This window comes from Nelumbo lutea, chromosome 2 (assembly GCF_056320005.1).
Source record: "Nelumbo lutea isolate HS-2025 chromosome 2, American lotus-T2T, whole genome shotgun sequence".
NCBI classification, from domain to species: Eukaryota; Viridiplantae; Streptophyta; class Magnoliopsida; order Proteales; family Nelumbonaceae; genus Nelumbo; species Nelumbo lutea.
In genome coordinates this window covers 15,604,276-15,618,354 of record NC_142685.1, presented here as the reverse complement: position 1 = coordinate 15,618,354, position 14,079 = coordinate 15,604,276, and the positions used below count along the sequence as shown (strand labels likewise).

Genomic DNA, 14,079 nt, shown 5'->3' with positions numbered 1-14,079 from the left:
TCTAAAATTTGGGACTGTTCATTTTATTGTTAATGTTTAGATGGTTGATAAAGAGAATTAGATGACATTCTTAGGGCATTTTTGACTTTTTAAATGTTATTAACAGCTAATTAACGGCATTTTTGAATATTAAATTGTTGCATTTTAAAGTTTAAGACCAAATTGTCACTTGAGCCAAAACTGATCCGGAATATTCCGTAAAAATAAACTTTTTGAAAGTAAATGTGGACGGTGATTTCAACTTTCAAGGATGGATAAAAAAGCATCGTTCGATCCGTATATATATTTTTTCTTGTTTTGTTAGATAAATGATCTTTCGGTATTGTTGACAGATTTTGACGTTTCTTTTGTAAGTGCAAAGGCAAAGGCTGGCTCTTTTAATGCGATTCGCCGCTGATGATGGGAGGCCAAACCAATCACAGGGGGTTTATCTTTTTGTGACATGTGGCAAGTGTTAAACTAAAAGAGTAAAAGTGAGGGTTGAAGTTTTTTTTTTTTTTTTCCTGAAAATACGGGTTGAAGTAGAGCTGTTAATGTATTAGATTTTTATATAATCCAATCTGATTTGATTACAATGTGAAGTACAACGATCCAATTCAATCTGAATTTTAAATATTAGCAGGGTATTTGTGCAATCAAGTATTAACCAAATGATAAGTGGAATTTATGACCTGCAGGAAGCCAAAGAGATTACCATCATCGGGAGATGTTTACAATACAGGGCGGGATGTGCTGTGGGACGTTTGTGGGGCGGAGATGTGAACTCAAGCAAAAGCAGATACCCCCCTTGTGAGTTCAGATCTGCTATCAATACAATACTTCTAAAATTATCCAAACAGGCTATTGCAACTGCACATTGGGAATATTTTCCTTTTTAATGTGCGGCTGCAGTGGTTTGTTGGAACAGTGTTGGGAGTGTTTTTGTTGGCAGCAGATCCTTAGAGTGAACAATTGAAGTCATGGCTGAACAAAGTGTAGTGCCAAAGTGATATTATTTAGCAAGCCTCGTAATTATTATTAGAATAGACTGGTTGGAGTAAATTTTGTACGTTCACAATTTTATTTATTATTTTATTTTAACAACAAAGAAAATACCATCTTTCAGCCACCGAAACCTTCTCTTCGTTGTTGTATTTGATCTTATAGATGGTCATTGAATTATCCACTTCAATCCAATAAATATGTTTTTTAAACCCAATCCAATTCCAAATCAACCTAATTGGATTGGATAAAAAATTGAATTCTTAGATGGCCTTAATTGAAAATGATTTTGAGGGTCTTAATGAAAACTGCTAATTATCTTTATTTTTGGAACCACTGTTTTTTCTTGAAAGGTGTTTTTTGAAAAAAACTGTACTGCATTGGCATGCTGCTTTTTCAGAAAACATTTTATTTCCTGTTTGGGACCATTGATGCTTCTGCCACATATTTTCAGTGCTATACTGTTGTCCTAGCAACTGCAAAAAAACGAGAAAATACTACACCTTTCTAATATTCAAGGTGTGCTCTGAGAAAACATTTTTTTTTTAGAAAAATATATAACCAAGCATCAGACTTTACCTAAAAAACAAATTTCAGATTATTGGTTCCAAACAGTGGCAAAAATTTGAAGTCCATTTCACTTTAAGAGATACATTAAAAATGGATGAAAGCATAAATTCTATCTTCTCATCCATGATAGGAAATGGAAATGGTGTTTCCCACCTGGCGGAGTTTATGGGCTGCATTAATATTCAAGGCGAACGGTTTGGATTTCCTTTCGAAAATGGTAGTGGTTTTAATTCAGTGTTTTTATTTGATCCACGAATCCAACACACCCTTAAATCTTAGGCGCATGACATGAGTCTCGGTGATGCAATTCATAAAAATATTGGCATGAACCCTAGAAATATTAAACATGCGAAATGGACTCTTTTGTTTTGTTTCAAGTCTATTATTTATGGATTCTGGTGTTCTCATTTCTCTGTATGGTTTTCATCTTTACATTTCTTTTTCAAAAAGAACAAATAAGAGCTGGCATTGTCAGAAATGGTGAATATAAGAATTATTATTTTTATATTGGTCTGGTAGGCTGTGCTTTTCGCTGGATAAATTCAGAAATGGTGAATATAAGAATTATTATTATTTTTTGGGTCCTGTAGTGGGTGCGAGAAGCCCACCTTACCTTGAGCTGATATCATGGCTCCGCACCATAATTGCGTTTGGGAATAGGATAGCATTCTACGTACTGAGTTGAAATGAAATGACATCTTCCAATCAATTTCAATTGCTTCGATAAATTGAAAAAGGATTATCTAAAATAAAGTTACCATGCATTTATGAACAAGGTATTAATAAGATGACCCATTTCAGGACTCTTTTTTTTCAAGGAGATGTGATTAGTAAATGTGCACGTGCCTTGTATTGAACGTGTCAGTTCAAAGATAACGAGGATAAGAATATTTTAGTGTTTTTATTACAATTCATTTAAAAAAAGAAATATAATCAAAGCATAATGTACGGGAAAATATATTGACAATATTGTCTTTCAACCTAAAGAACTAATTTACGGTTTTTATGAGTGTTTTCAACTCGTGGTTGAATCAAACAATTGGATTTTTTCACTTGATCATATTTTTTGAGTATGTTTTAAGATAAACAACTTTTTTTTTTACAAAAAGGTCAACAACCAAATGACCTTGTTGATTGAATCACCAACCTATTTGACCAAGTCAATAAACCATTGTTAAAACATTAATTCGGTTATTTATTTATTTATTTTTATTTTCATCTTTACTAATGATAATTCTTATTTTTTCAAACATATTTTTTTTGGTTTAATATGAAAAATATATAATATTAATGGCATGTTCAAATATTTCTTTATTTTTATTTTTCTTATTTAACCTATGACATAATAAAAGCTACTTATTGATTGGGAGGAAATGCAATTCTAATATGTTGTTTGAATATTGGTTTTTAATTTTATGGTCAAATCAATTGATTAGATTGATTAATTTATCACCAAATTCAGGATTGTAAGCTGGTTTACCACCAAACCACTTATTTATAATGATGTAACTAATTAAACCATTGAAACATTTGACATGGTTAGTGGGGCCATGTGTTAGACATTAGGGCTTCTTATTTTTTCCTATTTTTTATCCCATTTTCATAATTAATGAAAATAAAATTCATTTATTACACTTATTTTTATATGATAAATATATAATATTATAGAATGTGTCACATTTCTCTATAAATTCTTACATTTTTTAGAACTTAATGTATTTTATTATTTAATTATAACATCATGTGTTGATCCATTTGGCATAGACAATTGAACTACTAACCCACCACTTGGATGGAAAAATCAATTTGCTTTTTTTAGTTGATTTTAAATTTTGTATTCAATTTTCATCATTAATAAAAGTAATTCTTATTTTCACATTTAAGAATGAGATTTATTTACTGCTTTAAATATGAGACTTAATGATTGGTAATTGAGTGTACTTAATAGTGTTATTTTGATTACATTTTTTGCCCCCTCAATGAAGAGAACCAAATTCAAGAGGAAGGGTATTTTAGTCAATAAAAATTCCAGAAACCAAATGTTGTTCATTTGATTTATTGTCTTAATTAAAACTTTTTTTTTTGTTAAAAATATAAATTTGCCCCATGATAATTCAAGACCAAGGGGTAAATCAAACACATTCACACTTTTACAAGTAGTATAGATATAGATTAATAGTTTAATACTAATCCATTCTAAACTCAAAAACTCCCTTAAGGAAGTGATTTGTGCATGGGAACCCTTACCTCTTAAGAAACGAGAATCTCAATTCTCATTTTCTTTACTTATGATTTTCAATTTTGGTGATGTTATTGTACATTAATTTTTTTTGCTAATATGTTTATTTCTGATTTGAGTTTAGTAGCCTGTATTACATATCTTGTTTGTAGCAAATTCAAGCTTATCTTGGTGGAGGGGAGGGGGATGTAGTAGTAGGTAGGAACATGATTTTCAAACTGTCATTGACCCGAACGGTGGGACTGTTTGCTGGAAAGACAACCAATTCTATTTCACCCCTGAGCCAGTCTTTTGTTAGAATTGTTGATTTGGTCTGTAATCCGTTGACTCGGGTGGCCAAACTATAAAATCGGACAATGGTTTTTAACCATTTTTTAAATCACAATGAACAATCTAGTCCGGAGATTCCCTAATAGGTGACCAAAAACGATCAAACCATTCCACAAGCAATAGCCAAAACGGTTCCGGTTCCTTTCATTGCGTAACGAAGGATGACTCATCAGAGGTATACATCTCTTCGCAACATGCATGTTTGAAAAGCGGTTTTGACTATACTTGCAATTTCATTGCGTAATGAAGGATGTATTGGTCATTGTGAACTGAAATTAGAGTAAGCCAATGTCTCAAAACTAAGCGAACTCCACTGAAATTTCTTTTTCCTTTTCTTTTCCCTCTTTCCAGTCACTTTACGCTAATTTTCATTAATTTATTAGTCAAAATGAATATTTATAACTAATTATTTAAATAAGATGCCTCTCCCTGCAGGAATCACATTTGGCTTATGGCCTTCCAGTGGGTCTACGTCTAACAATTCAAACCACTTTTGTTACAACACGGTTTAACCACGAAATCAGATCCTTCTCCATGTAATGTCGTGGCCCCATGTTTGAGTTGCATCAAGTGGTGTCGTGATGGGGCCGCAGCAACACATCTGAGGCCATGAATCACGGTTTTATGATTATCCCTACGATAAAACCAATGTCGTAGCAAAACTGAACTCTCTGGTCTCTGCTTGGCTCTTCTATTCACAGGCTGGCCCATCTTATTTTTAGCCTCCATAAAGCATTAAAGCTCAGTAGTCCATGTGCACCTCTCTCTCCTACGGCCGTAGTACAGGAGGAACAGCGATGAATTTAGCTGGTGTGGTCGCCCAAGAGCTATAATATTAACTGGTCCTACTCTAAAGAGGAGTTTCGGCTGTGGCTTAAATTCATTTGATGAACCATTTTGGTGCTTTATAACACGCAGATCGATATACGGAGAATGAGACGATGAATGGGCCTGAAAGGAGAGAGGAGGATCACAGAGAATTAAATGGAGCATTACTTGAATTGGGCAGAGGCGTTGGCCTCGGCTTGGGGTTTCATGATTCTGGTAGGTCTGATGTGCTGTTGCCTTAGCGTTAAACCTGCCCAACATGGTGCCGGCGGGAGTGGCGGCAGCGGTTGCAGTTGCGACGGTGGTGGTTACGATGGTGTTTGAACTCACTCAACTCAAACATCGATTGCTCCCCCACTACATCGTAGGTTTCAGTGCTTCTCCCTAATTTTATTGGGTTGTACAGGCTAGCCACAGAAAATTCTATTAACATTCTTGACTTGAACAGAATTTCCTATTTCTCTTACCATCGTATGTATAATTCGATGATCTAGCGACTTATCCGGTTTTCATTTTCATTTTTTGTTGTAATTTCCGGTGTTTCAATAGTGAAGCCATGAACAGCTCTTGCATCTGTTAGATAATTTTCTCTTATCTTTTTTCTTTATTGCCCTTTTGGGCTTCTTGTAGCTAAAACCAGCGAAGTAGATAGAGTCTTCCTGTTCATGAATGTAAGAAGAAGACGAAGAGGGAAGAGAGAGAGAAGGAAAGAAGGGAAGAGTTGAGTCGTGTGGACATTCATTTGCTTTGCTAGAAAGAGATGACGTACGTGGGATTTCCTAATACGTACGTTGGATCTTGAGGGATTCAATAAAAAACCATCCAACTATACGAGCTGGATGGAGAAGCTCATATCAATTATCATCAACTACTGCGGACCCACCATACCCACCCACCGTGTGGACCGGAAGTCTGAATTCAATTGATCACCTAACCTAATTCATCCAAATGTAACCACGATTGGACTTGGACAGATTAGCCTGAATAGTTCTTCTTTCTAGCCATTTGATTGGTTCATGCTGGTCCGGCCGGCCAAGGCCAATGTCTAATAGTCCCTGTAGAAACGTGGCAATTCGTTTCTCTTTAATAATTAAGAAAAAGTGAATGCTCAATCACAAGGATTGCACTAAGCGTTGTTGCCAAAAACTTGGAGTGAATCCTCATCTCCGGTGAGGATGGAGTACAGTTGATGGTTCTAATTTATTCTCTATCTGACCACCAAGGCACCAATAAAGGCCATTAATTAATTTCATGCATCTATGTATTTGTAACTATGATTCACATTATTGATCTGTCTGATGCAAAATTTACATTTATTTGTGGTGAGCTTTTGCATCCCAAAAATTGGAGTTCACTCACTTTTGCTCCTTCCATGAAGGATGCAAGGCATTGAAAGGAAGGGTCCCACTTGAAATAAATGAATGCTAATGGTCTGGTGACTGATGTTCAACCCTGGGATTCTATTCTTTATGAAAAGAGTAACGACTCCAAAAAGTAATGCAAATTTTGTATCACCTTCCTCCTACTTTCATTAATACTCATTTAGAGCAGGGATAAGCTTTTTCTTATTTTTACTTTCTCTCATTTAAAATGGAACAACATGTTTCTATTTCTAATTTTACTCCACCCAAACAAACAAAATAAAGTGAATCCTGAAACAAAAAAAAAAAAAAAAATTTGTACTTCCACTAATTTGCGTAAACAAAAATAAGACTTGGATTTACAGCCTAAAGTTGTAGTGATATGGGCAGGCCTATTTCTTGATTCTGTCGACAAGAGTCAAAGAATTTTGGTTCCATCATGCATATGATACTAGTGATGACAACGTAACATGCTGGCCCAAGAACAATTTGCGGGGCAATATTGGCTAAAAGGAGAATCTGTATACTAATAACATAGGTTCATTTAGTACCAACTAAAATCAATGTCTATTGTTCCTACGGCTCAGTTTGGAAGGATTACAAACACAAATATATACAAAATAATACATATTTATACAAATATATTTACTACGGCTCAGTTTTGCACTGTATTTGTACTTGTACTTCTTCCAAACTGAGCGTACGGAACACAGGATGATTTGCATTTGCCCATCATGAGAGAATATAGGACGTCAATTTCATGAATTGCGTGAGGAGCTAACTAGCATTCTTCGATCTAATGCATTGTTCGGTTAAAATGAAAAATTGAACTGAAAATTTTAGTTTAATTTCAATTGTCAAAGTTGAAAAATTCAGTTAATTGAAAAAAACTGAATTAATCAAACTTATTATTTATATAATATATACACGTACTCATATATATCTATATATATATATATATATATATGTTAGTGCATATTAATATATTAAAGAATTTTTGTTTCGATTTTGACTTTTCTTTTCAAAGTTAGATTTTAAAAATTTCGATTAATTCAATTGATTTTTTAACTGAATAACCCGATTACTCACCCCTAATTCCTCTACATATTTAATCCGACTTTTTCCAAAGCCATAGTTAAAGCTTAGGCTATGTTTGGTTTAAAGGAAAATGTAAGGAAAGGTAAGAAAACCTTTACAAATCCTGTATAGATTTCTCTATTTTTTCTTTTTTTTTTCCCTATATTTTCCTGCAAACCAAACATACCCTTAAAGAATGCCAAATACGTGTCTTTGCATCTAATTACTACAACTAAACTAAATACGGAGATCCACACACTCTGACCAATAACAATACAAGGACCGAACATTCCTGTCCACACTCAGCTCATGCCCAATTTCGTATTCGCTTTTAGTTGGCTGTGACTGGGCCTTTGGGTGTAGGGTTGTATATGGATTGGCTCGCTTTGGTTGCATATATTTTTTTCAATCGAACCGAATTGCTCGGGTTGAAGTTTCAGCCAACCGAAACCGATTGAATGAGTATAAAAACTGACCTATTATTTGAACAATCGGGTTTGTCGGGTTAAATCCAACCGATTTCAAAAACTTACGACGGAGGTGGTGTTTTCGCTTGTTGCCCGTCTCTCACCTTCGCAACCATGATTATTCCAGAGAAGAACTGCAGAGAGATCTTTAAGTACCTCTTCCAAGAGGATGTTTGCTATGCAAAGAAAGGCTTTAATCTTGCGAAGCACCCAGAAATCGATGTGCCGAATCTGTAGGCAATCAAGTTGATGTAGAGCTTCAAATCAAAGGAGTACGTGCATGTGACCTTTGCTTGGATGTACTAGGAAATTTTAAGAATCTCTCTCTACAGTACAGTTAATGCATACAACTAACAATAGTTTGGAACCTTTTCCAGTCCTCTCTTATTTGGTGGGACCTCATTACTTTGGTGTTCCACTACAAATGATGCACTACTACTTGGTATCTCACCAACGATGGGATTGAAATCCTCCGAATCTACGTCAACCTACCTTCGGAAATTGTTCCCACCACATTGAAGAGATTTGTTAAGCCCGCCGGTAGGTCCATGGGACATCCCGGAGATCGCCCATGTTGCCCAACTTGTTTTGAGGGAGACTGACCTAGATTTGGCGACCATGATGGATACTGTGGCTTTGGCCGTTCGGTGACAAGGGAAGAACACCACCTGAATACCAGCCTTCATTTAGGGTCCGGTGCAAGACTTGCCTTTGGCCATTCGGTAACAAGGGAGGAGCACCACCTGAATACCAGCCTTCATTTAGAGTCCAATACAAGACCTGGCTTTGTCCGTTCCTGCTCTTTTCTGTCAGGTTATTGATGCTCAATCCTCAAAAGGAGTGAGGCATCTTTAAAAATTTGAATGAATTCCGACTTCTTTTCTTGAAACTAGGAAAGAAATTTTATAAAATACAACTTTTATATAAATTCTAACTTTTCTTTTTGAAACTAGAAAGAAGATAAATTGGAAAATTGCGAATTTTGAACATTGGAAATTGAATATTTTACCTTTTTTAACTTAATCGGTTGGTTCGGTTTGAGTTATTTTCGGTTTACAAATACATAAACTAAAACCGAACCGACCAATTGGGGTTATGTATGTTTATAAACCGATACTGAACCGACCATATCGGTTTGAATCGGACCGATTTGGTTGGTTTAGTCCTTCTCATGAGCAACCCTACCTTGGTTGGGCGGTTGGTCGGCTGTTGTATATTTCTGTCAGACAATATCGCTGGATGGAGTCCAGATGGGCTGCACAAGTGCAGGTAATCTGGATTTTGTGCTGGATGACAATGAAGACATGGAACCTTCTGGTGAAAAGCAAAGGCTCTGTTTGTCAACGTTCTGCAAGAGTGCTTCTCTTGTCTCCGGTGCTCTTGTGGAATAGAAATATGTTTGGCAAAAAATAATAGAGCCAAAGATAAGTTGTTTCCGAGTGAGAATAGCATTCAAAAAACATGTTCTTCGCGAGTAACAAATTGACACTATAAAGAACATGTTCTCACAACGTCCCCCATTATTTATGAACACGTGCACGGTATTCCTGCATGAGAGAAGGGGCAACATTGTCAGTTCACATATAATTATAAATTCCAGTGCCTTTTTTTACATTGGATCATTGGATGTTCTGTTTTTTCATCTTAAAATTATAATATTTTTTATCAATAACTGTTGCAACGATCATCTCCTCTTGGAAGATTATCCCCAACAATCAATTTTAAATACATCTGTTATGATGTGACAGATGTTTAATTTTAGACTTAATGGGGATGAATTTGTAGAACTGATGTTGAGAAATAGTTTTATTATTCAGACATTGTTTCTATTCTAGCACAATTTGCCAAATAGCTTTATCAAAAAATAAAATTCTTATTCTAGCATAAGAATTTCTAAAAAAACATAAACAAGAGGAATATTGCCAAACAGTGCCAAAATTGCTTCTGAATCTAAACAAGGACAGGAAAATTAATTTCATTGTCAATTAGGATGAACAAAATTGCTTTTGAATCTAAACATTTCTGCTTTCCTTTACTTTTTTCAAATTCTTTTCCTCAATTAGTCAATTCATCTTGAACTGGAATCGACTGCCCGTCTTGGGTTTGGGTTGGTCTAAATCAAGCTACACTCCTAAACTCGAGCTTAGCTTCGTATGAGTTCTAATACAACTTTGACCCACCACCCGGACCGGCGGATGTGTCTGGCAAACATATAATCAATGCCACCTTTGAAGCCGATCCAGAGAAAGTGGGACTCATGTTGCTGAACATAAATTTTGTGAACGATAGGGGTCAAAGGAGAACTTTTACTGTTTGGGGCCAACAGCCTATATGCTGTTGATAGTGTTTTTTGGCTCGCCACGTTAGCCCATTCAGCCCATGTCTAGCTTTTTGTTGGTCAAAATAAAATACGTGGCAATTAATATTTTTTCCCATTCTTAGACGTGGCAAAAATTTGATCCAACTTGCAAATCCCATCCAATTCATTCCGAAAAAATAAATAAAAATTTTAAATTACAAATAAATTATATATATATATATATATATATATATATATATATATATATATATATATATATTAGACGTAGTAGCGACTTAGGATTGAATCCCATCTATACTTGGGTTGGACCACCCCCCAGTTGTGACTCACGTGCACCTGACTGTGCCCCACCCTTCATTCCCTTATGCCTTAGAAAAGAATCGGATGTACAATTTGACTAATGAAGTATGACATGATACAACTAAACGAATGTGTAGTACACTTTGTACAGTACACGTATATCATGTGCAGAGAACAACCAGTTCGACATGGCATCAGATTTCGTAATCACTCTCTTTACCCACGCCCTAACCATGGTACACTGCACCTGTAAATTTCACAATATAAGATGGGGATGGGATGTATGCTTGCAATTCAAGGTGGGTAGATAGTTGTGGGCAGAAAATCCGGATCAAGCACTCCATCGTTTAAGTAGAATCTTCAAGAGAACGCCTATGTTGTATGATGGCATGTGGGTGATAGAGAATACTGGAGTGTTTAATTTTTGGTTAAAAGATGGATTCATTAAGCCAACCCCAGACGATTACTACAGTTTACATTAAAAAAACTCATTAAGGAAGAAGATGGTACGATTCCCCTTCAACTTGGCATCTTTGGCTTGATTAGAAAAAAAAGTGAACAGTGCCATTATGCTCTCTATTGACATTGTCTCCAAATGACACTGCTGAACTTTTTAATTTCAGATCAAACATCATCAACAAGAAACCAAGTATCTTAGACTGGAGGTGATCAGCCTCGTCTTAAATAGATTGGTCACCAAAGAAACACAATCTGTCTCCATGCACGCATCAGGAAATCAACAGCTTGTTGGCAAGTTCAATGCCTATGGCCTAATAGGACAGCCAAATTTTTCAGAAGAAAATAGTGCAGATCTTGGGGCATTTTGAGATCTTCTTGGTGAACTGGCTTGAACAGTCCACTTGGAGTGAAAATGTGGTGGGCTGGATCAGGTTTAAGGTCAAAATAGGCCCAACCCTAAAAAGTGGGCCATTGCCTGAGCGCAATATCAAGCTCAATCTGTCCAATTCGAGCCCAGCCCGAACTAAAGTTTGACTACTTAGTTAGGTCCGGGTCCGGGCTGGACTTGGGTCGATAAATGAAGCTCAGACGGGCCCATTAGGCTTCATGTATCAAATAAACATAACCTGTGCAAAATTATAGGTTGGTTTGGATCGGTCCAGGTAAAAGGATAGATATCAGTAGGGTTAAATGCATGCATGTTGAATACTAAATCATTCGTTTGGAGCTAAATCAGCCAAACAGTGACGGTGAAATGAGACATACTATCAAATGATTCATCTTTTGCGGGGGAGTCGGTCCACAGAAAGAATAATCCACTCCTCTGTTTGAAAGAGTGGGTCTCGGTTTTCTCGACAGCAGGAAAATACCCACTACCCCATTGAGGGGTTACCCCACTGAGGGGTTTAGGTTGCATTTGACATTCCTTCTTTTAAGGAATTATCTCCTTTTTGAAATTAAAATCTCGTTTTGATCATTAAGCTTTAATTACAAGCAAAAAGTAAGTTTTTAAGGAATGCTAAATGCAGCCTTACATGGGTCAAAGTTCATCTCTTATCATACCCATCTACTCTCATGTTCGAAAGTTTGACCAATTAACCGCTGGAACCACACTTGCTTGTCCCTTAGCTGGTCCTATGCACCATTGTTTTCAGCCCCTCGTTGACCCGGCCAGTTGAATTATTTGAATCGTCACCTGGCCATAATTTTGGGTCTGGCTTAGTAAAACCCTGAATTTTATCAAAAGCCATCTAGTTGGGCTGTTGATCCATCCAATGGCTGGGTCATGAGTTTACATTAAACATAAGGTTAAAACTTTAATATCTGATATTTTGTTATTTATTTTTATTTTGGATAATTTTTCAAGATCTATGTATGTTAAGACATTGTTATATATATAAACATAATTAAATATTTAAAAGATGATATAGAACAGTTTAACTCATTTGACCCGAATGATTGAACCAGTGATCCGCAACACAGAGGCAAAAACGGTCAGCCTCTGGGTTTTTTTGGTAAAAGGGGTTGGTTTTTTAAACATCGCTATGCACAAGAGTCTCCTTCATAAGACGTTAAAAAGGAAATTTTTGGTCTGACTTTCTCAGGGGTATAAGAACAGTACGTGAATCTCGGTTCTGATAGCTTCACATATGTTCGAAATCAGGAATTCATGATCAAACAGTTGAAGTTGCTGAACTGAAAGACATTGATAATAGCATGGGAATGGGGAAGATCTCATAAAATTAACACACATAATCGAGAGTTATTCCCAATACGCCACTGGATTCTATGTGCACAAGGTTTTGGATTAAAGGAAATCTGGGCTCCCGACGAAGAGCAAACTTCATGATTTAAACGACCCTAGATCGATCTTTTATAAATAAAAATCCTAGGACCAAATGACCAATCATCTTTTGCTTTGCATCAGCCATCTCATACAAATGATAGATTAGCTGTACATAAACAGTTAAGCACTTCATCGGTGGTGTATCGAATTCAGCCAATCCGCTCTAGTGACTGATGACCGAATGTTTTCGGATCTTAAAAAACAAAAGATGAAAGACACACGCAATAATGTCAGCCCAAACAGAGTGTTGATTGTTGAAGCCTTCAGATAGAAAGGAATAATAAATCCTGATTATGCCAGATGTTGCCGTTAACATCGGGTCAGAAGGCAGAGGTACCAGGCCTCTTTGTTGTCGATCACCATAGTCAAAACCATTAAATTACAGGATTCCCACTTCACATGCATGTAGGAGGAAAAAAAAATCCTTACTGTTGTTGCAAGCTTTGGCATGGGGCTGTACGAGGAAGGATGCTGTCATCGTTGAAAACTTTGAATGCTCTGCTTTTCTAATTAGCAAAGAAAGTATATGTATATAATACCTACTCATCCTTCACATTTTACTAATAAACATAACACAGAAAAGGGAGAGGGATCGATATGCTCTCAGAGTCTTGTAGAGGAAGATGGATCAATTTATAGCTTGGGCTATAGCAACGCCTTTAATTATGTTTTCCGTATTCATTATGTTTTACGTATCCTTGCTCTGTGTGTGTGCTCGCTTTGCTAGAAGTAGAAATACCGCTATACGTCATGACGGTAGACCAATTGGTGTGATATTTACAAACGCCGGCGGTGGTGCGGCCTTAGCTACTACGTCTGCTGGTGGTGACTATGAGGGCTACGGCGGTGCTTGGGGGAGTGGAGGTGACAACGGAGGTGATCATCATGGTGGTTGTGGGGGCGGGAATGGTGGTGTAGGCTCTGGTGGCAGCGGAGGTGATCATCATGGTGGTGGTTGGGTTGGGGGTGGTGGTGTAGGCTTTGGTGGCAGCGGAGGTGGTCATCATGGTGGTGGTGTAGGCTTTGGTGGCAGCGGAGGTGATCATCATGGTGGAGGAGGTGGTGGTGGTGGAAGTTGTTGATCGCTTTCTACGTAAACTAAAATTGATTTTGAGTTTGTAACTTGTAAGTGCCGAGATGATGTTTCCTTTCCCACTTCCCCATTTGTTGGAGTTGATTTGGACATGTTCGTTTATTTATAGTTTCTTCTGTGCTTTATTCGAATACCTTCTAGTATTGAATGCAATAATTTTTTTTGGAGCTTAAGCTTTTGGATTATTTCTTCTGTACAAATCTTATGT

At 36.6% G+C, this 14,079-nt stretch overlaps 1 long non-coding RNA gene and 1 pseudogene across 1 annotated transcript; both read left to right on the top strand.

The window, feature by feature from the left end:
• The first annotated feature begins 342 nt into the window (after positions 1 to 342).
• On the top strand, positions 343 to 1,114 carry LOC148868793 (uncharacterized). The gene is made up of 2 exons (XR_016107025.1): positions 343 to 473; positions 678 to 1,114. It is a non-coding gene; the product is annotated as an uncharacterized LOC148868793 (long non-coding RNA).
• A 6,853-nt stretch (positions 1,115 to 7,967) lies between these two features.
• On the top strand, positions 7,968 to 13,860 carry LOC148868792 (small ribosomal subunit protein eS10z-like; annotated as a pseudogene).
• Positions 13,861 to 14,079: the final 219 nt, after the last annotated feature.